Source organism: Tursiops truncatus, chromosome 12, assembly GCF_011762595.2.
Source record: "Tursiops truncatus isolate mTurTru1 chromosome 12, mTurTru1.mat.Y, whole genome shotgun sequence".
NCBI classification, from domain to species: Eukaryota; Metazoa; Chordata; class Mammalia; order Artiodactyla; family Delphinidae; genus Tursiops; species Tursiops truncatus.
The window spans coordinates 60,989,153-61,014,345 of record NC_047045.1 but is presented as its reverse complement, the minus strand read 5'-3'; the positions used below and the strand labels follow the sequence as shown (position 1 = coordinate 61,014,345).

General features: G+C 37.1%; 1 long non-coding RNA gene across 1 annotated transcript in view; it reads left to right on the top strand.

The window, feature by feature from the left end:
* The window catches only part of LOC141276030 (uncharacterized), a 29,969-nt gene extending 5,039 nt beyond the window's left edge, over positions 1-24,930 (top strand). The window contains exons 2-3 of the long non-coding RNA XR_012324845.1: positions 15,988-16,096; positions 22,175-24,930. This is a non-coding gene — a long non-coding RNA (uncharacterized lncRNA). The remainder of the gene's footprint in view (positions 1-15,987; positions 16,097-22,174) is intronic.
* The last annotated feature ends 263 nt before the right edge of the window (positions 24,931-25,193 follow it).

Genomic DNA, 25,193 nt, shown 5'->3' with positions numbered 1-25,193 from the left:
TAAGAAGAATATTGGGAATCAAATAAAAACATCTAAATTCATCAATATATTTTGATAAGGATTTTTAAAAATATTTATCCCTTTAAAGTTCAGGGGGATGTAGTAAGCTAAGAATTGCATTCTAAATGCCACAAGCCAGTCTAGTTTTTTAAGAGCATAAAAAAAGTAGGACTTCCCTGGTGGTGCAGTGGTTGAGAGTCTGCCTGCCGATGCAGGGGACACGGGTTCGTGCCCCGGTCCGGGAAGATCCCACATGCCGCGGAGCGGCTGGGCCCGTGAGCCATGGCCGCTGAGCCTGTGCGTCCGGAGCCTGTGCTCTGCAACGGGAGAGGCCACAGCAGTGAGAGGCCCGCGTACACACACACACACAAAAAAAGTAGACACATACAGATATTCCAAAACAGATGAAACAAAAAGGAGGCTAATGACTCAATGTTTCTGACACTTACCAGTGGGTTGACTTGGTTTTAGTTCCAGGCACAGGCAAAGGTTCAAGTTGGAACTCATTTTATTCAAACTGGTTTTCCCACCATCTTTAGTTACATCGTGACGGAACTCCCACCTCTATGCCTCAAATACCAAACACTTTGCCAACACTTTTATTGGATTAAAGAAAGAGCTCAAGTAAACATGCTGTGATACCCCCCAAGAGCACATATCTTTTTCTCACTAGCTCCCCTCGTTCCCTGTTTTTGCTAGACCTTTCACTGATGTGAGGCTGAACTCAGGCAAGACCACACCTCTTTGCTGCCAGATATTTTTGTAGAGAAGTAATCTGTAAAGCACAAATGACCTCAGTTCATTGCCCAGCCAGCTTCTAACTAGACCCAAACCCTTTTAGCTGCAAATCCAATATCATTATTTGGTACAAAATTTCTAGCCACTGTCCTTTAGAGTAGACTGTAATCCTTAAAATTTACACAATCCAAGGAATGCCTGTTTATCTGTCGTATAAAGGAAGAAAAGTGGCTTCGTCCTGTCTGAGAGCCCTAAGATAGCCTATAAAGCCTTCTAGATCTACCAGGCAGTGATGCTGATAGATTAAAGCCATGAACTGCTCTTACCTCCCACAGTAACATGTATGTCATCCTATAAGGTTTATGCAAACCACATAAAACAAACTAGGTTTGTTCCCATGATCTCAGGTCTCTGGGCTTAGTTTTTGATTTGCAAAAGCCCACTTGAACAGGAAAATACAAAATGTGCCTGTTACCAAAATACTTTGGAGAATATTAATTTTTACCTCAAGAGTGCCTTAAAGTTTCACTTCACTGCCCACCACTGTTAGCCTCTTCTATGCTTAGTGTGAACCGCTCCTTCAAAATGTAAGGACTTATATTCTCTTTTCCATCTCTTTTCCATAGCATCAATTGACTTGAACAAACCATGGTTCTTTTTTTTAAAATTGAAGTGTAGTTGATTTACAATGTTTCAGGTGTACAACAAAGTGATTCAGTTATACATACATATATATTCAGTTATTTTTATATATATATATATATATTCTTTTTCAGATTCTTTTCCAATTTTACAAAATATTGAATATGGTTCCCTGGGCTATACAGTTGGTCCTTGTTGTTTATCTATTTTATATATAATTGTGTGTATCTGTTATTCCCAAACTCATTATTTATCCCTTTCCCTACCTTTCTTTCTTTGGTAATCATAAGTTTGTTTTCTATGTCTATGAATCTGTTTCTCTTTTGTAAACAAGTTCATTTGTATCATTTTTTAAGATTCCACATATAAGTGATATGATATTTGTCTTTGTCTGTCTTACTTCACTTAGTATGATAATGTCTAGGTCCATCTGTGTTGCTGCAAATGGCATTATTTCATTCTTTTTATGGCTGAGTAATATTCCACTGTGAATATATACCATATCTTCTTTATCCATTCATCAGTCAATGGACATTTAGGTTGCTTCCATGTCTTGGCTATTGTATTTAAATAGTGCTGCAGTAAACGTTGGGGTACATGTGTCTTTTTGAATTAGTATTTTCATCTTTTCCAGATATATACCCAGGAGTGGGATTGCTGGATCATATAGTAACTCTGTTTTTAGTTTTTTAAGGAACCTACATACCCATGGTTCTTTCTTCTCTCAATAGTAGCTTACTTCCCCAAGGATGCCTTCACACAGTTACTTAAAAGTTTTCCATGTTTGAATTGTTCTCAGGCTAGAATAATTTAAGGGTCAGTGGTAAAGGGCAGGAACAAAGAGATCCCAGGACAATTGGTACACTTGATGGAAAAGAAGGAGTCCTACTCTGGGCCAGAAATGATTGTTTATGCTTGGAACACAATAAGTACTATGAAAAGTTATTAGCAATGCATCTCAGTTAAGACCAAAGGCCTGATTATAATTACAAAAAGTGCAGAGATTTGAAAAAAAGAACGCACAATACTTTAGATAATTCTGATAGTTTATTACCAAATACTACTCTGAACAAAATTAATCCAGTAAAGCAAACGTGACACAGAGGGTTCAATCAGTGATCAGTTATAATTATATTCTGTGTATGGTCTAGGAAGGCAAGAAATAGGATTCTGCCAGTAGCATGTCATTTCCTGCTCAGTTATGCCCAAAAGGCCAAATGCGTTTATGTGTTCATAGAAGAGTATGTTTGGTCTGATGATGGGCTTTAGTTTAAGAATGAGGATCAATTACGTAAAGCTGTTCCCTTCTAAATAAGCATTCTGGAGATTATTACATTACTTAAAAGTGAAGTGTAGCAATAGGCTAGTTTCACGGTATTGAATCTTGCCAAAATCTGCAGAGGTTGTACAAACAATGTTCTTATTGGCCTGTTTATGACCCATAGCTTGTCCGACTTCAGTCCTCATCTGTATCATGACCACGGTGTTACATAGATACTAGTTGTCTCTGTATGCAAGACACAGGGCTATACCTTTGGTTAAATTAAAATACCAGAGAAGAGATTATGGAAAGGCTATATATACATGAAGGTAGAGGTGGGTGGGAGGTGGAGGGGTGGGAGGAAGGGAGTGTTCCCTAGTAAAGTCAATTCACACTTTAAGTACATAAGAAAACCATCTAAGAAATATTCTGATCATTGCTTTAATTAGCCCTTGGTTCAAGAGTTTCTGTCTTCAAGACAATGCATTTGCTATGGACCACTTACACAGCAATAAGAGTGACAGAAACATCATTATGTCTATCAGTCAAACACATTACCTTCCAGTGTATCCTTTGCTGACCAGATTGTGAAAAGTCTTATTCAAAGTAGTAATTCTGGAACAGTTCTTATCTCACAAAAGGGGATATAAACAAAATGCTATAATGTTGATGAATCTTCAAGGAAATATTAGAGCTGTTCTACTGACATTTTCATAAAAGGGACAAAGAGAGACTGTATTACAGTTGAAATGTCCCAAGAAGACAGGTATTCTAACAAGAAATGTCAATGAAAATACTGCAAAGAAAATTCAACAATATATTACCTAAATTAGCTATAAAATGTCTGTTCTAATCACTGCCTCCCTAGCCCCCAAAACATTTTTTCTGGTATAGGAATATAATAAACAATAAAGCAGTATAATTATTCAATGAGGCAAAATCATAAAATAATATACAAAGCAATTATCAAAAATCTTTAGTAAATAAAAATCTATTTGAAAGATTTTGAAATTTATTTCATTGCAGCACAGAATACTGTTGGAAAGGGAAGGAGTAAATACCAATAATGAGACACAATATGTGGGGAGGTCAAGATAGGCACATTGCATGTTCTTTCCCAGTATGAAAGAATCAAAGCAAATGGAATAATTTACCAACAATACAAAGCATTGAAATTCAAGTTGCTCTCAAATCCAGAGACATTCTTTCCATATTATCTGGATGAAAGGTTGAAAATTGAGTTGGTTATTTGAAATGATTTAGCTACTTGACACCAAATATCTAGGACCGGGTGCACAGACAAGAAGTAAAATTCAGTCAGGGACCCACAGGAAAGGTGATTCCAAGGCTCCTTCACCTGCTACCGTGTATATTCAGGTTATCTTATTTCTAGATAACTAAATATAAAAAGAAGTTTCTACTTCCTACTTTTCAAGTAGAAGAAAAAAGGAACCCAGGAATATGGACAGATTATTAGTGTTATCCTTGCTAGATATCACCCTTCTTTTCATTCAGCCAAGAAGTTTTAAATCATTTGGAAATTATTCCACTAACGTGATCTGAAATAAGAACACTCCCACATAAATGGTTAAAACCTAAGGGCTCAGCCGAAAAATATATTTGGGAAGAGAACATTCCAATAAAATCAAGGGCAAAGGTTAACATGACCAAAAGTCAAACCAACCTTTCTGGAAACATGGAGGCTTCTTAACTGATTTGGAGGACAATAATTATATTTACTTGTCTTGTGTAGGAACCATTCCTAACCCCTTCTAGAGGGGTAAATTTAACATTGTCAAAGAAAGGAAACTCAGCACCTTTCTTAGGGACCTGCTCCAAAATTACTTCGCATTCTACACAGTGGCCTATTAGTGATAGCCTTTGAATATTCTTTATGCTGAGAACCATGGTGAGGATTACTGTGTCCAAAGTATTGATTGTGACCTTAGAGTGATGAGAAAAATACCTGAAGACCCTCATCTGTGCCAAGTGAGAATGTACTTCTCTGTCTGCTTTCTGGATACAAAATCTCAGCTACAGTACAAACACTGGGAAAATGTGAAATCTTTCTAGAGGGAATCCTTAATATCACATTCTAGAACATTAAATCAGCATGTTAAAAGCCAGATATTTTTGTTTCTTCATGTAAATAAAAGATAATCCAAGCTATGGTTGATAGATTTTCTGACATTCCTTGTTGTATGTGACACAGGCCCCCCCCAAATGAATTGGAAATGTTTTCTTTAGTTCTATACCTGTGCTGTCTGATATGGTAGCCACTAGCTACATGTGGCTATTTAAATTTAAATTATTTTAAAATCTATAAAATTAAAAATTCTGTTCCTCAGTTGTGCTAACCATATTTCAAATGCTTGATAGCCCCACGTGGTAGTGGCCATCATGTTGAATAGCAAAACTATAAAACATTTCTATCATTGAAAAAGTTCTATTGGACAGTGCTGCTCTATAGCATACACTACTATTTCTGATATATTACATTTGCATTGAGCAATCCCATCAGTAGGTTGGTATCAGTATTCATATTTTATAAACAAAAAAAAATGTGATTCAAAAAGGTTAAGTGACTTGTCAAGGTGACATAGTGAGTGGGGACTTGCAAAAAGCTGAGACGCTCACCTAGTTTTAAGCCTTGTCATCTGAATTCTATCAAGTGCACTTTAATAGAAACTTCACAGTGATGAACGTTTAAAACAGATCACCAATAAGTTGGTCCTTAACCTCAGTCCCTAAAATAATCTAAATTTCCCATTTAGGATTTCTTAAATGAGATTTTCAGACTTAAAAAGAGACTATCATGTGGTTATAAGAATCCATCAAATTCCCTTCTCCTTGCTTCTAAATTGTGTTGCACCTTATCCTCTGTTTCTTATTTCTTATTTTGGATCCTTCTAATTGTGTCACAACTCTACCAAACCTATATCTTTTATTTTAATTTATCTTAATTAATATTTTACCCAGATGCTCTAGGCCTTTTTCTGGATCTGACTTGTGTTCATAAACTATGACCTACAAAACTTGAATATTTCTCTCAGTCCCAGACGCTAAAGGTAATAGATTACCATGGCAGGGGAAAACAGTTGCTAATGTCCAGGATCACTTGATTCAGATTGTTTTTTTAATTGAAGTATACTTGATTTATATTGGCTCAGATTCTGATCTTGCAAACACTATAGGCAAAGAGATGGTCATAAAGTTATAAAATAGCCTATGTGCGAGGTCACTGCTGGTTCAATAAGTTTTAGATTTCTGATCATCAATATGGTCACAAAATTTCATGCTAATTTAAAAAAGATGTGCAGCAACAAATAGTATAAACGGTTTGAACACATCTCTATTTTGCTAACTTCTTCATGGACACCGTTAACATATGTATATTTAATAAGAACATCATCCTAAAAATATGCGATTTTAGCTATTTTATTCAATAACCTAAACTTCTTTATTCTTCCTGACTTTCTGTCTACTTGTTCTATCAATTATCGAGAGGTTGGTGTTGAAATCTCTGACTATATCATGGATTTGTCTATTTCTCTTTACAGATCTATCAGTTTGCTTCATGTATTTTGAAGCTCTGTTATTGGGTGCATAAATATTTACAATTGATATGTCCTTCTGATTAATTGATGCCTTTACCATAATAAAATGACCTCCATTATTTCTGGTAACATTATTTGCTCTCAAACTTACTTTTTCTGATATTAAAATCAGCTCCAGGTTTCTTTGGACAAGTTTTAGTTGGCATATCTTTTTTATCTTTTTACTTTGAAACTATTTGTTTCTTTATACTTAAAGTAGAGTTTTTTGAGCACCTGGGGTCTTGGTTTTTACCCAGTATGACACTCTGACTTTTAATTGGTTTGTTTGCTCTATTTATATTAAATGTTATTACTGATATGACTGAATTTAAATATACCATCTTGTTCTTTGTTTTGTTTCTTATCAAAACTTTTTATTTTTCACAAGTATTTTCTCAAATGAATTTTTTACATCCAAAGTAACTACTATTAAAAGGTCCTTGGAAGCTTTGTCTGGCTTTCTGAATATTCCAGAATGTAAATGTATTCTTTTAAAAACTTTTTTTGTACAGACTTTCAGTTAAGCATAGTAGTGATTTCTCTCTGTTCTCTGCTGAAATCCTTTGGAAATGACACAAAGTTTTTTTAAAACTTTTTATTTTGAAATAATTCTAGATTCACATCCATTTGTAAGACATAATACAGAAATCTCAAGCAGTTTCTCCCTATGATAACATCTTACACAACTGAAATTGACATTGATGTAATGCACTGACCTTTTCCATGTTCACCAGTTTCAGATACACTCATTTGTGTGTGTGTATTTAGCTCGATGCAATTTTGTCACGTGTGAAGATTTGTGTGACTACCACCACAGTGAAGATCAGAAAATTTTCATTACAAGGATTCCCCGTGTTATCCTCCTTTAGTCACCCCTACCTGCTGACCCCCAATCTCTGACAACCATTGATCTATTCTCCATCTCTATAATTTTGTCATTTCAAGAATGTCATTATAAATGAAATTGTAGCCTTTAACTTTTTTAGATTGGCGTTTTCACCCACCATAATTCTCTTGCGATCCATTCCAGTCTTTACGTGTATCAATAGTTCATTTTTTTAAATGCTGAGTAGAATTCATGGCATATATGTACCACAGTTGGTTTAACTGTTCTTCCAATGGAAAATATTTGGGTTATTTCCAGAAGAACAAAAGCAACAACAAAAAATTTTCTCTGCTAAAGACTCTATGAAAAGAATAAAGAGACAAACTACAGACCTACAGAAAATATTTGCAAACCACATAACCAAAAAAAGACTTGTATCTAAAACATATGAAAAAAAATAAAACATATGAAGAACTCTCAAAACTCAACAGTAAAAAGCAAAGAATGCAATTAAAACATGGGCAAAAGACATGAACAGACATTTCACTGAGGAAGATATACAGATAGCAAATGAATATATAAAAAGATGTTCAACATCGTTAGTCATTAGGGAAATGCAAATTAAAACCATAATGAGATACTACATATCTTACAGAAGGGCTAAAATTTAAAAAACGGTAATAATAGCAAATGCTGGTGAGGATGTGGAGAAACTGGACCACCCATTCTTCACTGATGGGAATGCAAAATGGTATAGTTACTCTGGAAAAGATATGGCTGTTACTTCCAAAACTAAACATGTGCTTGCCATATGATGTAGCAATTGTACCCTTGGGCATTTATCCCAGAGAAATAAAAACTTAAGTTCACACAAAATCCAGTACATGACTGTTTATGGCAGGTTTATTTATAATAGCCAAAAATAAAGGGATTTTTAAAGGGCATAAGCCCAAAGGACAAAAAGCACTGGTGGATTTACTGTGAAGCTAATGAAGCATACGCTTCAGGGCTTCTCTCTGCTTGCACGGGTGCCTTCCCAGGCTCTGGGAGGTACTCTGGCAATGTGTTCACATTTTCATATATTTTTGCAAGATTTGCAAAGGTAAGCCTTTTGCTTTTGTTTAATTAATTAAAATTGCTGTGTATTTCTACTCTGACTTCTCCTTCACCAGAGTGTGCCTTGCATTAGATGGTGACTATGATCATTTTTAAGATCTGCCAAGGAAGTTTATTTCGTTATACATTGAACTTTGGTTTAGAAAGATATATTTATGCTGCGTGCAATCACTTCGTGTATAGATATGTTATTGCAAGTAATCTTATTGTGGGTCTGGTTCCAGAAATACTTCTGCTACCCAGTTTATCTACACAGTAGACATCACAATGCAAATACTCAGGGTCAGAGATGTTTTGTGGTATGATTGTTTCCTGTGGCACCAGGCATCAGTGTATCCAAGTAGAGCAGGAGAAGTAAGAGTTAAAATATGCAAAGCCAGAAACTGATGTCTGAAAATTGTTCTAAATACCAGGTAAATAATAAGTAAATAATTTGGTGTCACAAACCATATATTTTTTCCTTCCTGATGAGAATTTTACCAACTAGGATTTATAAGATTTCTGTGTTTGTAGAACACAGCCCAATATTTTCATGCCTATAGTATAAAATGTCAATTATACCTATGTGTTTAGTCACATCCCAACTCTTGCGGGGGGGGGGGGGGGGAACAACTTAGCAATGCTAGAGAAAAGATTGAAACACTTTCCCACTTTCTCCAAAGAAAGTGATGTTAAAAAATTGTTCTTATATGGAGGTAATCAATGTATATGTAGCCAGAAAAATTATGGGAAAAACTATTATAGAGTCACGTTAGGCCATTAATCAATAAAAATATTAGGCTTTTTAAAATTTTGTGGTATTTGTAAACCTTTTTTGGTTGTTATTTTATGACTTATTTTCTTATTCCAAATAAGTATTTGTTTTTGCATCAAATTTTGTATTCATAATTTTGTCCTCATTTTCCTAAAGAGAGAACTCAAAATTGCATAAACTTTAGTCCTCATTTAACTTAGATCAGTCTTCAGACAAGAGAACAGAATCAGGAATAAAATTTGGAAGTTGGAATGCAGGAGGATAAGTGGTTGCTAACTTAGCAAACCAGAAGGTGCCCAAGCAAACGGTAAGGGGTCCAAAAGCTTAAGCTAAAACCGAAGATGGCGGTGAAGCAAAGAAGCATATATAGAACCCCAGAAAGGCTAAGGTCATCCGAAAACAGGAGCATATCAAGCTAAAGCCAGAGAGACTGATTAAAGTCTGTTTAAGACCAACTAAGTGTTCATAATATTATATAACCATTGAATGTTAATTTTATGAACAATTGTCACATTCCCTCAATTCATTGAGAAAACGAAGGAAATGAAGTTATGCATGAAGAGTGGGATAAGGGTGTAAGAAAGTTAAATTCTCATCATCCATAGTATGAAATTAATGAAAATATCTAAAACTGAAAAATCAAGAAAGAGAAGCATAACATGTTATTTTTTTAATAGAGGGAAATAGCAAAAAAAGCTATAAAAAAGTTAGAAATTGTTGTGTCTCAGGGACAGAGTAAGTGATAACATGGAACTGTTATTGTTTGCAATAAGCCTTGTCCAATATTTAAATTTAAAATTAAAGAATTTAAATGTACTCAAATGGGATCTTAACAATGCATTTTGTTCTTCACCTTGCCTTTTCACTTACTATGACTTGGCGTTCTTCCTAAAGCAGTACATATAGAACTACTTCTTTCTCTTTTTCTTAATGACTGCATAGTCATCTGTTTTATTGATATAATGCAATTTATTTAACCAAGCTTATACTAATGAACATTCAGTTCGGTGTCAGATTTTTTAAAATAAAAAGCCTTAGTGGCAAATCTCTCATGGCATATTTTTGCTTGTATATGTTTAGTATAAACTGCTAGCAGTGCATTTTTTAATAGATTATTTGAAAAAGAGTTTTGTTTTATGTTTTGCATTTTTAAAAAATAAACATTTTATTTTGGACAAGTTGATTTTTTTAATAAAAAATGTGAAGGTAGTACAGAAAGTTCTCATCTACTGCACATTGAGTTTCCCATTTTAGTGTGGCCCATTTTACATTAATACACCAATATTGATAAATTATAAATAACTAAAGTGCAAACTATTCAGATTTCCTTAGTTTTTTTTTTTTTTTTTTTTTTTTTTTTTTGCGGTACGCGGGCCTCTCACTGTTGTGGCCTCTCCCATTGCGGAGCACAGGCTCTGGACGCGCAGGCTCAGCGGCCATGGCTCACGGGCCCAGCTGCTCTGCGACATGTGGGATCCTCCCAGACCGGGGCACGAACCCGTGTCCCCTGCATCGGCAGGCGGACTTTCAACCACTGCACCACCAGGGAAGCCCCCAGATTTCCTTAGTTTTTAACTAATGTCCTTCTTCTATTCCAAGATATGTGTTTTTTGGTATTTATCTTGCTTTTTTTAAATTTTTTTAGTTTTTTTATTTTATCGCATTCCTGGATCTGAGGCTTGGTGTTAGTCATTAATTTTGGAAAATCCTTCGCCATTATTATTTCAAATATTTCTTCTGATCCATTCTCTTGTTCTTCACCTTCTGATATTTTAATTACATGTATGTTACAATTTTAAAAAAATTATATTACAGTTCTTAGATATTATGCTCAGCTGTTTTTTTCTGTGTGTGGGGGGGAAGTTTCTATTGATCTAATATTAAGCTAATCGATTCTTTTCTCAGCCATGTCCAGTCTACTAATAAGCCTCTCAAAGTCATTCTTTATTTTCTATCACAGTGGATTTTGTTTTCAGCATTTCATTTTTAGCCTTTCTTAGAGACTTTACACTCTCCACTTACGTTACCCATCTCTCCTTGTATGACAGTTCCTTTCAACATCTGTGTCATATCTGAACCTGCTTCTGATGTTTTCTTTGTCTTTCCAGAGTGTGTTTTTCCTACATTTGGCCTGCCTTATAATTTTTTGTTGAAAACCAGACATGCTATATTGGATAATAAATAGGAACTGGGGTATATTGGCCTCTAGTGTGAGCTTTTATGTTAATTTGCTAGGAGTTGGGCTGTGTTTAATGTTTGAAGTAGGAATAGGTGCCAGTGACTTTGAATTTCTCTGGTTTTCTTGTTTCTGACTTCCCTCTTGAGTGATGGCCCCCTGCAAATACTTCCCACTCAGAGAGAGTTTGCAGATTTCAGCTCTAACTCTGCAGCTCCCAGCACTTTCTCTATTTCAGGCTAGACCACACTCAGACTCCAGCAATGTGTCAAAATTGCCCTGTAAGTGTTGCTACCAGAGTGGCACCTGCTTCTGATAAGCAGATGTGACTCTCTGGGTTCTAGATTTTGGGGTGCCAATTTGTTCTGTGACCTCAGTTCTCCAGTGAGTCTAAGAAAAGTCATTGATTTTCAGTTTGTTCAGCTTCATGTTGCTGTAAGAAGGGGAGTGACCATTTTCAAGGTCTTTACACATCACAGCTGAAACTGGAAATCTCCTAGCACAGGAGGTACTTGGATAGATATTGGCAAGTTGCTCTCCAAAAAAATTTTACCAATTTACATTTTCATCAACGCAGCTTAAACTTATTTTTAAATAGCTTGACATCCACACTTGCTTGTATTTGACCTTGAGACTGTGAGACAAACCCTATGAGAGTAGATATTGGAGAAAGTCTTAAAAATAACTTACATCAAAATGCAAATGTATTTTTGTTATGCATTCACATATCTTATTAAATTTTAGTACAATGGTTGTTGTTGTCTATTTTGATTTCCAAAGGGACTCATTAGTTTGACCTAAAGAAGGATAAAGTAGGGTGAGGTGGGTTGTATTCAAATGTATTATAAGTTAAGAATTCCTCCAGTTATGCTCCTTCTTAATAGGTAATAGGCAAGTAATAGGCAAAAACATTGATTCTGCTAACAAATTAATAGGTTTACATGTATCTGGACTTCCACATACAAAATGTGTCTCAATTTTCCATAAGTTAGGAATCAAAACTGAAATTTCTGACCTTGGTCTGGCTTCAGGAAAGAGCATAGCTCAGCTATGTGTATGCAGCTGACTTTTACACATGAATTAATCCTCTATAGTTTCAAACCCTATCTCTTCTTTCTCTTTTAAAACAGAAATATCCTTCACTAGAATTTCTGTTTCCTTGATTATTTGCCAGGAAAATAATGAGTGCTTTTTCCCTATCTATCCTTCTGTGCAGAGATGATGAAGCAGCAATGAGTGGATTTTTCTCTTTTCCCACATGAATGTTATTTTTCCATAAATATTTTTTTCTGTAAGTGGAAAATATACTTCAAAATCCAGTAAATGCTTTTTCAGTCAGCAAATGGCAAAATTCTAGCAAACCAATGATGTTTTTTTCTGTTGAACACAACCTTTCAACAATGATTTCACCTCACTGAATATTTTATCCTGAAAATAGATATTCTTTGCTCTAAGGGAAAATGGATGAAAGAAAGTTGTAATATATATTTCAGAGTCAAAATGAAAAAAATTGAGTCAAATAGTTTTGAATAACCAAGCCGTCTTAACTCAAGCTTAATTTACTCCAAAAGTGAAAGAAGTGAAGACAATAAAAGGGCTACTTAATTATTGTTAAGAATCACAGTGTCATTTGTTCACTCACTTTAGTATCAATGTCTACAAATAATAAATTAATTCTATATTCCAAGGAATGTCAAAAGGCTCTCCATCCTTGTAAATAATAAGTTATGGAAAAGAAATGAAATATGAAGCAAAGCCAGTTTTTGCTGCAGCTTTGTTTTGTTAAGCTCTATACTCACAAGAAATTGAGCCACAGTGAAATGTGACTTTACAAAATGTTATCATTTAATGTCATAAAAAATGAAAAAATAAAACAAGTCATACTAGATGCTGAGGGTGGGACAAACTGAAGAAGTTTCCGCATTTATATGGTAATGCTACTCTAAACAGTGTTGAAAACTGTCCAATATTCAAGTTTTCAAAAAATAATTCAGGTTCAAAACCCTCTAACCATGGAAGTATATCTATTTTGTAGTTTAATCCATCACCCATCTGGATACCTATCTAATTCTTTTTGACATTCACCATCTTTTACTAAAACCAATTTTAGGACCTAAAGATTTGAGGTAAATATGAATTATGTTTTTTAAAAGAGATCATGCTGCCAGTAAAAGTGAAATTACCAAAATGAAAGCTTACTATCTGAACATAAGGCTTTTCACTCCCAAATCCCTCTGCTTCTGTTTTAACAGAGTTTCTGAGTGGGAGAATGTACCGAAATCGCCCACTTTACAGCTCACTTTCTAAACCAGCAGCCTAGAATTAGAGGAATTTTATCCATGTACAGATAGGCAACAATAGTTAGAATATCTTCTACATTCAGGCATCAGGAATTTCCCTTCCTCTATTATTTTTCTTCAAGTAAAAAAAAACTTTCTCAAAAGATTCTCATGCTACTAAATTATGCTTCAATGTTTGTTTATGTCATCAAAATTGTGGCACCTATAATTTATGTGTCTTTTCTTTTTCTTGGTTTGGATAGAAAATATCATTCCAGAGAAAGCGCTCAATCCTAAAAACTTTTTTATCACGAGAGAAACAATGCCAGGAATGATGATGCCATTTAGATGTGTAGCCCTGCCAAATAAACACTAACCCTAAGCTTCTGACAAGAGTCTTGCTGATGAGACTGATCAATTTCATGATGGTTTGGGGGTTAAAATTTAGTTTATGAACTTATAGAGTGGAGATTAACTACTTTCAATAAGTGGAATGTCAACTCTTTATCTGTGGGCTAGATCAGAGATTCATTTTATTCTGAGCAGGCTAGGAACAATGGTAGGAAATGAGAAAGAATGGAGAGAGAGAAGTGGGAAATACAGTTGACTTTTTACTGTTGGAAAATCGGGCATTTCATATAGGTGATCTACTCTCAGATGCAAGAGCGAGAAAGTGCCTGCAGTAACAACCAGCCCATGTGCCAGTAAAAGTCATGCTAGTGTCATGTCAAGCACATGTGTAGTAAGCTACCAACTCTTTTGGGAGACCCATGACCTCCTCTCTTTTTTCTCCATCAATCTAACTATGTTTCACCTTCTCCAAAAATGTGTCGTTGTTCAGAACCAGTGGTTTGGGTTTTTTGCCCTCTTTTTACTGGTGTTGCCTTTTTGAGCTCTGATAGCATCCTGCAACAATTTGGACCCAAAAAAGTCTTTACAGTTCAGTAATCTGTTTGTTGAAAATGTATTATTCCTAGCTTGTGTGACGCTACCAAATACAGCATCTTCTGGTGCAATGAAGTAGGAGTCAATGTAGAATAATGAGTAAGAGCTCAAGCCCCAATGTGAGAAAGTGTGGGGCTGTGTCCAACTTCCATCACTTTATAGATGAGTGTTCTTAGCAAAGTACATTTATTCACTGAGTCCTTGTTTCCTCACTGGCAAATGAGTGTGAAAATAAAAACTTGCTTCGTGGGTTTTGAGGCAATATTAAATGAGCTCCTCGCTGAATATCACTTAGCATAGAGCATGGGATATAATAGACACTCAGGAAATGTTACCATACAAAAAAGTTTCAGCAAATGACATCAATCTACTCTAACTGGAAAGAAATTGAATACAGTATCCATACCTTGTTTAAAGCGATTCCTTGGATATGTGGTGAGGAGTTTCAGGTTGATGGATATGCATCTTAGAATCTTGTGCTGAGTGTGCAGCTTTCTGGATTCAAGACACAACTTAGAGGGCATAGAACAGTAGCCGACTGATCCTGATAGGCGACAGAGCCTAAACGTAATCCGTTACGCCTAAGGCGTCAGATCTGTGGTATTCTTAACATCAGTCATTCCTAATTCATGTAGATATTAAAGCAAGATTGCATCACAGGGAGAGTTCCTGCCACTCAAGTAAGGTCCAAAGGCTTTTATCAAACAAGGTCCAAAAATAGACAGTCCATTTAATGAGGTTGTTCCTTACAGGATGACTTAAAATACAGTGTAGACCTTTAAGAAGCTTCCCTTCTAGAATCATTGAGACTTGGCCTTTTAGTTACACATCATGATTCAGACACAGACATGATACATGGTAGGGACACAGACGTAGAGAACAAATGTATGGACACCAAGGGGGGAAAGGGGGTGGGTGGGATGAATTGGGAGATTGGGACTGACATATATACACTGATATGTATAAAATAGATAACTAATGAGAACCCGCTGTATAGCACAGGGAACTCTACTTAGTGCTCTGTGGTGATCTAAATGGGAAAGAAATCCAAAAAAGAGGGGATATATGTATACATATGGCTGATTCACTTTGCTGTACAGTAGAAACTAACACAGCTTTGTAAAACAACTATACCCCAATAAAAATTAAAAAAAAAAGAATCTCCGATTATTTCCTAGCCAATTACTTCTTGCTAATTTTGAGTGAATTCACATTTCTATACTAATGTATGACTTGGAATTTAAAAGCTATGTGCTAAGTGATGCAAGTGTTCCTCCAAACAATAGGCTCAGCGCTCCAGTTTTGTTCTCCGTGAGCTCCTATAGTTGTATGATATAGTCATGTAAAGTGCAAGTAAATTCGTCATTTTTTTCATAGCAATGTGCAATAGTCATTCGCTTGTTATCCTTTGTTTGTTTATGGCTACCCAACAATGCTCTGATCCAGTCTTTGACATTTATTCCTGCAGGTCAGCAGATGACATAAAAGGAAATTAAACACTGAGTTGTCAATTGACTCTTTGTTCATAAGTCTGGTGGAAATTTTGATAGAAAAATGACAGTCAAAAACAACTGTTTAAAATAAAGTTTGTGAATGATGCATGGTTTCCAATAATCTATTCTTTCCTTTTTCTCTTTTACCACTGATAATCAAGATTTGGCTATAAATACCTCTCCAGATGCAGAGGCTAAAACAGCCAATCAACATTCTCTGCAGTGTCTTTTATGAGTTCCTGGATGAGTGCCTTCCCATTTTTTTTTCTGGTAAGAAGATGTGTCCAGCATGCCTTATGCTGGGTACTTCAATAGTAGCTCTTATTCCTCAGGACATTCTAGTTTAACATACACAAAGTCATAGATGCTAGCTGACATATACAAAAAAGCCATGTAAGATATTGACGTTATCACCAAGAAATTTCTTTAAAGTGAGCCACATTCTGAGGCAGTGTTCCTCAAAATGATACCACTGCAACTCAAAGGAGGCAAAAGAAGCAATCTTTACGTACCTTCATGATCTCCTAGGAAAAGCCCTGCAGTGTCCTGGTGTCTTATACCCCATATTGAGGAATCCTAAGGTAACATTTTGCCTATTTCCTCTTGCTTCCTGTTTGACGAGGGAGCCCTATGGGCTCGGACTTCCTCTGCCCAAGATGAAAAACAGACAATGGTCTAGCTACAAGGGTCATTGTTGCAGGATCTTGAATGAGTGAGATTAAAATTGGTAATAGTCATTAAGATATTAGAGCAAATTATTTCAATCTTCATCTCTAATTTAATAAAAAGTCTTTGACTCAGGTAAGTAAAGTATTTCTCCACGTGTGTTTTCCTGCAATTGGTTTGTCTTACTGCCTAGTTTCTATGAGGTTGAGTTATAGATTGCACTGCTGTTAGTCTTGCTGCCTTGTCTCTGTGGAGCAGGGTTATAAACTGGAGGGGACTTTGCAGATCCCAAAAGATTTTCTGAAATAGCTCTGTGGTCAAAATAAGAAACAATTATTGGGAAGAAGCAGTTTCTCTAGACAATAGTTTAGAAAGCTTGAGGAGTATTTGTCCACTGCCCCCAGGGCTGGCTTCATGGGCATGCAAAGTGCTCTGGAGAGCCTTGGGCTTGGTTTAATGCTCTGCTATTGCCAATTTAAGATTCTTAACATTAGTCTTGAACTTGTGTTTTTTAAGTGAAACCAACAGAACAATGGAACACGTGCATGAGCAGAGAAGATACACACGCTATGCATGATTGCTATGATTCCTTTGGCTCCATTCTCGAGTGTTCATGATGACCCCTGAGCACAGCAAAGGAATTCACAGCATAGGAATTCATTGAGACTTGAAGCAAGCACAAGCAAGCGAGTTAGGTCTATGACTAAGTAAGGGCGGGGGGGGGGGGGGGGGGGGGGGCAGTCTGGCAACCATGAGAGGCCATGTTTTCCTTTTGAATGAGAACTTGCTTCAAATGTAGATAGAAAACAATGGAGTTCTAAGAAACCTGAACAACTAAGGAACTCTATCATATCCTTTCTTATTCATGTTTACTTCCCTGTTTTAGCCGATCGCATGTGCTAGAAATCATGACATAAAGGAAAGAGAAAGATAGTGAGCCATTATTACCTTTCCTTTTAGTCCTTCCTTACCCATCTGTAAGTTCAAGGTAGAGAGTGTTAGTAGAATATAATGAATATTGAGAAGTGAAATAAAAATAGTTGAGTTTGTATACTGTAGCATTTCTACTCTTCCACAAAATATATATTCATGTATGAGCTACAAAATATGTAATTTTGATGATTCTACATGAGTTAAGTGCTTTTATATTTGTTTTTAAGACTGGCATGCACAATATAAAGATGAATGGTAAAATTCATGATAAGAATTTTAAATTTTATCTTTTCTCTATTTATAATGGCATTAAATTAAAAATTAATAAAACACCATAAATCAAGAGAAAGGCTGTGGAAGAAAGGAAAAAGCTTTATATCTAATATTTCTGATAGTACATTGTTTTCTGCTTTTTGAATAAGGGGTTCTGCATTTTCATTATGTTCTAGGTCTGCAAATTATATAGCTGGCCCTGGTTGCTCCAGAGCTGCCTCTTCTTGATTTTGCTAAGTCATTAAGAGATGGGGTTTGGGAGGAACGGAAGGGGAGGTGAGGCACTGAGGAATCCCTCAAATCTCTTCTCTCCTGAGGCCCTGTGGACTTTATTGTTTTAATGAAGGTCTTTCTTGCCTTATTCTGAAATTAGTTTAATAGTAGTAGTTTCTATCAGTTTCCCAACCAAAGAGTGTTCTCAATATTCCTCGTTTCTGACTTTCTAAACACACACAAACTTAAGTCATCTTTGCTTTCATTACTTCCCATAGGGCAAGTTCAAGAGGCTGTATTCAATCATCTACCTTCAAAACCGTTTCCTTTTCATTCCATTTTTAATCTCATAATTTGAGGCCACTAAAAATATGCTGTACATATCCTGCAGAGTTTGATCCTCTCCTTTCCCCTTTTTGTTTGTGTTCCAATTTCTTTCTCATTTATTCTTAGGTGCAAAGAACTGCAGTCAGGACCTAGGCCTTTGTAGATGCCTTGTTGGTTTCTAAGGGAGAAAAAAAATGAGTCACGTTGCTAATGCTCTTTAAAGTTCTCCTAAGAGATCATAACCAACTGCCTAAGATGTCAGTAACGTTTTAACCCTGGCTTCAATTCTAGTTGCCTTTCATAACCTTAAAGTAAATTTTTTGATCTTAGCATAGGCTCAGTCTTGCCTTTTCAGTTGCTTTGTTTTTTGTTTGTTTGTTTTTGCGGTGCGCGGGCCTCTCACCGCCGCGGCTTCTCGCGCTGCGCAGCACAGGCTCCAGACGCGCAGGCCCAGCGGCCATGGCCCACGGGCCCAGCCGCTCCGCGGCACGTGGGATCCTCCCGGACCGGGGCACGAACCCGTGTCCCCTGCATCGGCAGGCGGACCCCCAACCACTGTGCCACCAGGGAAGCCCTTTTCAGTTGCTTTGATCCCAAACCTCACACTAATTCCTAGAGTGTTAGTATCAGAAAGTGCTAAGAACTAAATCGTCTTCTGATTTCTCTAATCCATATCCTAACAGAAACTTTAAAATCTCAGAACAGTCTTCATACCTGGCCCGTACAGATGTACCCTGCCCCGCTTCTGCCTTACTGTCAACATTCCAGAAGTACCGTTATGATAGTTTTTCAAATGTGCCTAGCGTGTCAGGTCCCCTTACTTTTCTCATATTTGTCCTTCTATTTAGAATCTCCTTCCCTATCTTCTTCACCTAGATAATTACTTTTCAAGCCCTGAGTGTCATCTCAGGCATTACCTCCTTTAGAAGAATTTCCTGTCCCTTAGTAAGGTGAATTTGGGCCCCAGTTAAGGCCCATGCTAACCTGGGTATCACTCCACTAAGCACATGCTATATTATACCAAAATCATCTGTTTATATGATTGCTTTTGGACCCCACTGTGATGTCCTTGAGGGCAGAAATTTATCTTTTTATTTTCTAAAAGTTATAGAGTCCTGGGCACACAGCAGGTATTTAGCACGTATTTTTTGCCTGAATTAAAATGAACTGATGAATCACTACGTTGTGTACCAGGAACTAACACAGTGTTGAAGATCAATTATATTTCAAAAACAAACAGACAAACTCATTTAAAAGCATATCAGATTTGTGGTAACCAGAGGCAGGGGATAGGGGTAGGAAGAATTGGATGAAGGTAGTCAAAAGGTAAAAACTTCCAGTTATGGGCTTCCCTGGTGGCGCAGTGGTTGAGAGTCCGCCTGCCGATGCAGGGGACACGGGTTCGTGCCCCGGTCCGGGAAGATCCCACATGCCGCGGAGCGGCTGGGCCCGTGAGCCATGGCCGCTGAACCTGCGCGTCCGGAGCCTGTGCTCCGCAACGGGAGAGCCTGCAACAGTGAGAGGCCCACGTACCGCAAAAAAAACCAAAAAAACCTTCCAGTATAAGATAAATAAGTACTAGGAATGTAATGTACGGCATGATAAATATAATGAACACTGCTGTATGTTCTATATGAAAGTTGTTGAGAGAGTAAATCCTACCAGTTCTCATTACATTTCATGATGTATGTAGGCAAAATTATTATGCTGTACACCTTAACTTATATAGTGCTGTATGTCAATTGTGTCTCAAAAAACTTGAAGAAATAAATAAATAAAATAAACTGAATTACATGTGCTCTAATCTACCATGTGATATCTCTTCTGGATATTATTTATGTGGTCCTAACCCAAAGAACACTGATATACGTATAGAAATTATATGCACCAGCATTATTCTCCTAGGATTTTTAAAGCTATAAAATCTTAAAATTAGGAAGAATCCCAGAATATCCTACTCAATGCAGGAATCCCTTTTACAAAGTTTTGATCACTAGTTATCCATTTTTTTAAATTTAATTTTATTTATTTTTTTATACAGCAGGTCCTTATTAGTCATCAATTTTATACACATCAGTGTAGTTATCCATTTTATTTTGTCATTTAATTTTATTTTATTCTTTTAACCAGGGTTGAGGGAAAAGGATGATTGAGGAAGTGATAGTTTCATGTGTGCTTTCTATCCAAAGACAACTGGTAGTATGAATTCTCTTTTCCAGAAGCCTACTGCAATCAGGAATGAACTCTTCAAGTCAGATGTAGGGGAAAGGTCACCAGAAACTTTTGCTATACCTAGATTCGGGCAAATCCTTTCCCAAGAATATCCCAGAGAATACTCCACAAAATTTCCAGGTAGTCAAGAGTTCTAGGGACTTCCCTGGTGGTGCAGTGGTTAAGAATCCACCTGCCAATGCAAGGGACGTGGGTTTGACCCCTAGTCCGGGAAGATCCCACATGTCATGGAGCAACTAAGCCCATGCGCCACAACTACTGAGCCCGTGTGCTACAACTACTGAAGCTTGTGCACCTAGAGCCCATGGTCCACAGCAACAGAAGCCACCACAATGAGAAGCTCGCACGCCACAACGAAGAGTAGCCCCGTTTGCTGCAACTAGAGAAAACCCTCGCGCAGCAACGAAGACCCAGCGCGGCCAAAAAGAAATAAATAAATAAATTTATGAAAAAAAATGAATTCTGTTGTTAGCTCAGCTAAAGATCAGCCATTTAGAGAGCAGTTTTGGGTCCTCCTCATGGGGTTTAGCTAGAAATTTGATTTCTTGGGACTCTTTCGATTCTTTGCTTCTTGGGAAAGTTAACTGCCTGGGTTTTCATTTTCTTGTGTCCTGCGCCACTTACAAAATTGACGTCTGTTCTTTTCAGACTAGAATAAGTACACTGGATTCCAAGAAATAACTTACAGGTTTTTCAAGTTTTCCAGTATCAGTATCTCCTTGTATATCTGTCACATCTACCTTCACATAAACACATAGACATATGTAGGACTTTAGCCCTCTGGTGGTGATGAAAGCCAGGCTTGATGGTCAGATTGAAGACTGATCACCTGTCCACATGTCTAGGGGACCCAATCTGATGAACAGGGCCTGGGCCAGGAACCCCACACATGAGTTTTCCTTCATGTACTGCTTTCCAGTTCTTTATGAGATTTAAGCGTCTCTGACCCTGTTCTGTCTCTCTGCCGATTCCCACTATCACTGAAATAGGCAATGCCTGCCTAACTTCTCCAGCTTATTTTGAGAGTCAAGGGAAAAAAAATACATGCAGAGTTAAGTGCCATGGAAGAGGAAAAGTATCATGTCCACTCTTCTATCCATATTGAAAGTTAATTGTTTAGCTTACTTTGCATTATAAGTTGGTTAGTCTAGGTGAAGTGGAGCAGAGAAGGAAGGGCAGTGATATATGGGAGGAGGTGTCTAGAAGGAAGGAAAAATGGACTACATAGCGTTGGCTTATTTCTCCATGTATTGATTTAGACCTCTTTATTAACCCAGAATGTTTTTCTCTGAAAAGAAGATGATTGTTAATAGCTCAGGACAATAGGATGGAGAAACTTCTTACCTATGATTTGACACTGTGGATTACTTCCTCTCCCCCATTTCTGTCTTTTGAGAGCCAGAATCATCCCACAATGAATAATGGAGAACAACATGCTACTGGGCAGGTCCTCTGAGTGTCCATAGCACTCAGACCATAGTTAAGTACCACTATTTGTGGCCTGTGGCATCGTGCTCACTGCAATAGCTAAAGCAACAAATACTTCCTGCTCCAAAAGTCACCAAGCATACGTGTGCTGCCCAAGAGTCATCCCAAAGGGCAGCTTTATGTTCCTCCCCTGACAGAGCTAGTGCTTCATCAGTGAGCCAGGATGGCGCAGGCTTTGACTGTTTTTCTAAATTTTATTTTTAATGTTCCTTCTAGGCTCCAGACTCACTGGAGACATCCTGACACCGTATGCTTTGCCCAGCACAATGTGATGCCCTTTACCTAGTAAGAGTGAGTCTCATAAAGGTGCTGCCTTCCCCCGCAGAACAAACAGCGGAAATGCATCAGGAGAGCTCAGCTGCAGACAGAATGCACATCGTGAAGCGGGAGCCACCACGGGATTGCTTAGATGAAAGCCGATTTCAATGAACATTGTGTTTCAAAGCCTGCTTCCTCTTGCGCCGTAGAGCTGCAGAAGGAACATCCCACTTGCGTCTGCTGACACAAAAGAATGCTGTGGTTGGGAGATCTTATCAAGCCTTCCTGTGCCACAGTAACAGAGCTCCACTTGTGTCTTGTAAGAATTGCTCATTGTTTCATGGGGACGACTGGCTCCTTTGGGTGGGATCTGACGGCATCTCATGGAATGGAGGTAGGTGGTGTTGGGAGATCAGCCAGCCACATGACCCAGCTTGCTGGCTTTAGGGAAGTCAGAGAGAGGAAGAGACTTCACCCAGGTCTGTTGAATAGCTAAGCATTTAAGGTTAAACGATTAAAATAGGCATTTTTGTTTACTACTATCTTCAACTGTATATGTTAAGAACAAAAAATAAAAATGATGGTCAGAGTTTCTCTGTTGGTATAAGCTGTTTCTTCTCTTTTAATCAACTCACCTAAAGCTGTCTCATTCTGATAAAATTGAAAAGAATAAAGGAGAATTTTTTTGAAAACAGAAATGTATTGATTTAAAGCAATCTCTGGAAAAGTTAGATGCTAATAAGTAAATACATTAGCATTTATCACATAAACCTCAAAAACATATATGTTTTATGAGGATGAACCTTGGGTTTAAAATTATTGACTTTATATTTAAAAGTGTAAGTTAATAATATTGGATTAATTAAATTTGGCCAATTCTAGATGATGTATCCTTTGCTTAGAAAGTTTGTGGCTTCCCAGTTTGGGCCTCTTCTAATAGCGAAAATTGATGATTACCTGTTTAGCTATATGGAGAGTAGAATTAGAATTTTTTCCTCTTTTCTCTTCCTTTCTGAAGGCTTGCTGAGTAATTAGTACATATAAGAAATATATAACTAGATATGATATGATATGGTATGATATGCCAAGGAAAAAGGGTGACCATGAGTTTCCTAAAGGGACAATGCTTGAGATTAACATTTTTAATCTCTCCCTCCTGTATCCCCATGTAGTACTTTCTGAAGTGCCCTTTGCCCTAAATGTACTCATATTCAGTTATTTCAATAACAAAAATTATCTTCCTCTTACTCTGTATAAGGTTCTAAAATCAAAATATTACCAAAACACCATCTTTGTTCTTAATGCATTTATTAAAATTATCAAATATTGTAATTTGTTTTCTCTTAGTGAACTGTGAGCCTCTTGAAGAAAGACGTTGGGTCACATTCATCTTCTTGTCTCCACTGCTGAGCACAATGTCTTGTTCATATTGGTGTTGACTAAATATTTACTGAATGGATGAATAGATGGATGGATGGATGGATGAATGGATGGACGGGTGAATGGCTGGCTCTGCTGTAGTGCCTACAGTTACACATGGGGAATTGATTCAGGTTGTCTACATGGTTCTTGGCATGACAACACCTGTTCCTTCTCTAGGCCTTTATTATCCCACTCTTAGATGCATAGACTGAAGAGATTCTCAAGATCCCATAATCCAGCTCCTTCAGTTTACAGTTGAGGAAATGAGACTCAGAAACAGAATCTGATTTATTCACAGTCCCACAGCTGACAGGTGCCAGATCCGGGTTAAACCCAGTTCTCCTGCTTCTGGTCAAATGTCCACTGCATTATGTCGCTTTCCATGACTCATATTTGTGGCTTTGTGGCTGCTGAATTCATGTGCTGATGGTGCTGAAGCAAGGTAAGAACAAGAACGACTCATCTCTATTCAGGCTGACATCATTCCATGTCTCTCTCTGAAGGTGCCACACTCAAACTTCAGTGGGTGGTGTCTGGTCCCTCCCTAGTCTCCTAGATAACCTTTGGAGATGGTGCAGTCCAGCCCTATTCCACTGGTCAAGATTTCTCTTTTACACAGAGTCCAGCCTTTCAAAGCCCTTTCCAAAGAAGCTCGTGCTCCTGCCATCTCTAGGTCCTCCTACCATCAGGAAGTGCTCCCAATGTATCACCTCTGATTGCCTGGACTCCTGTTTCTCTGAATTATGCCCAGTCACGCTGTATCTAAATGCTTGTGTTTGACCTATATTTAAATAAAATGTTGTTCATTAAGAACTTAACCTTTTGTTTTGTAATAATCTATAAGGGAAAAGAATCTGAAAAAGAATAGGTACATAGATAGATGTCTAACTGAAATACTTTGCTGTACACTTGAAATTAACACATTATAAGCCAATTATACTTAGATTTTAAAAAAAAGAGAATTTAACCTTTTAGATTCAACTATTTTAGAACAAACACATAACAACAGAGATGAATCTCAAAATAATTATGCTGAGTGAAATAAGAGAGACAAAAAAGACCATGTACTGTATGATTCCATGTATATAAAGCTCTAGAGGGAATTCCTTGGCAGTCCAGTGGTTAGGACTTGGCACTTTCACTGCCAGGGCCTGGGTTCAAAACCTGGTTGGGGAACTAAGATCCCACAAGCCGCGTGGTATGACCAAAAACAAAAAACAAAAAAAGAACTAAAAAATAAAATAAAACTCTAGGAAATGCAAACTAATCTAGAATAGGAGAAAGCACACCAGCGGTTGCCTGGAGAGGTGGGGAGGGAGAAGCAGTGAGGGGTGGGGGGAGGTTAGAAAGAGGACGAAGTAGATTTTTGAGGCTGATGAGTATTTTCACTCTCTTGATTATAATGATGGTTTCATGGGTGTATGCAAGTGTCAAAACTTATCAAATTGTACAATTTAAATATGTGCATTTTATTGTATGTCAATTATCTCTTTAAAAAATTGAGTTGTTTTTTTTTTTGTTTTTTAAAGAATGTAACCTTTTAAAATTCCACCAA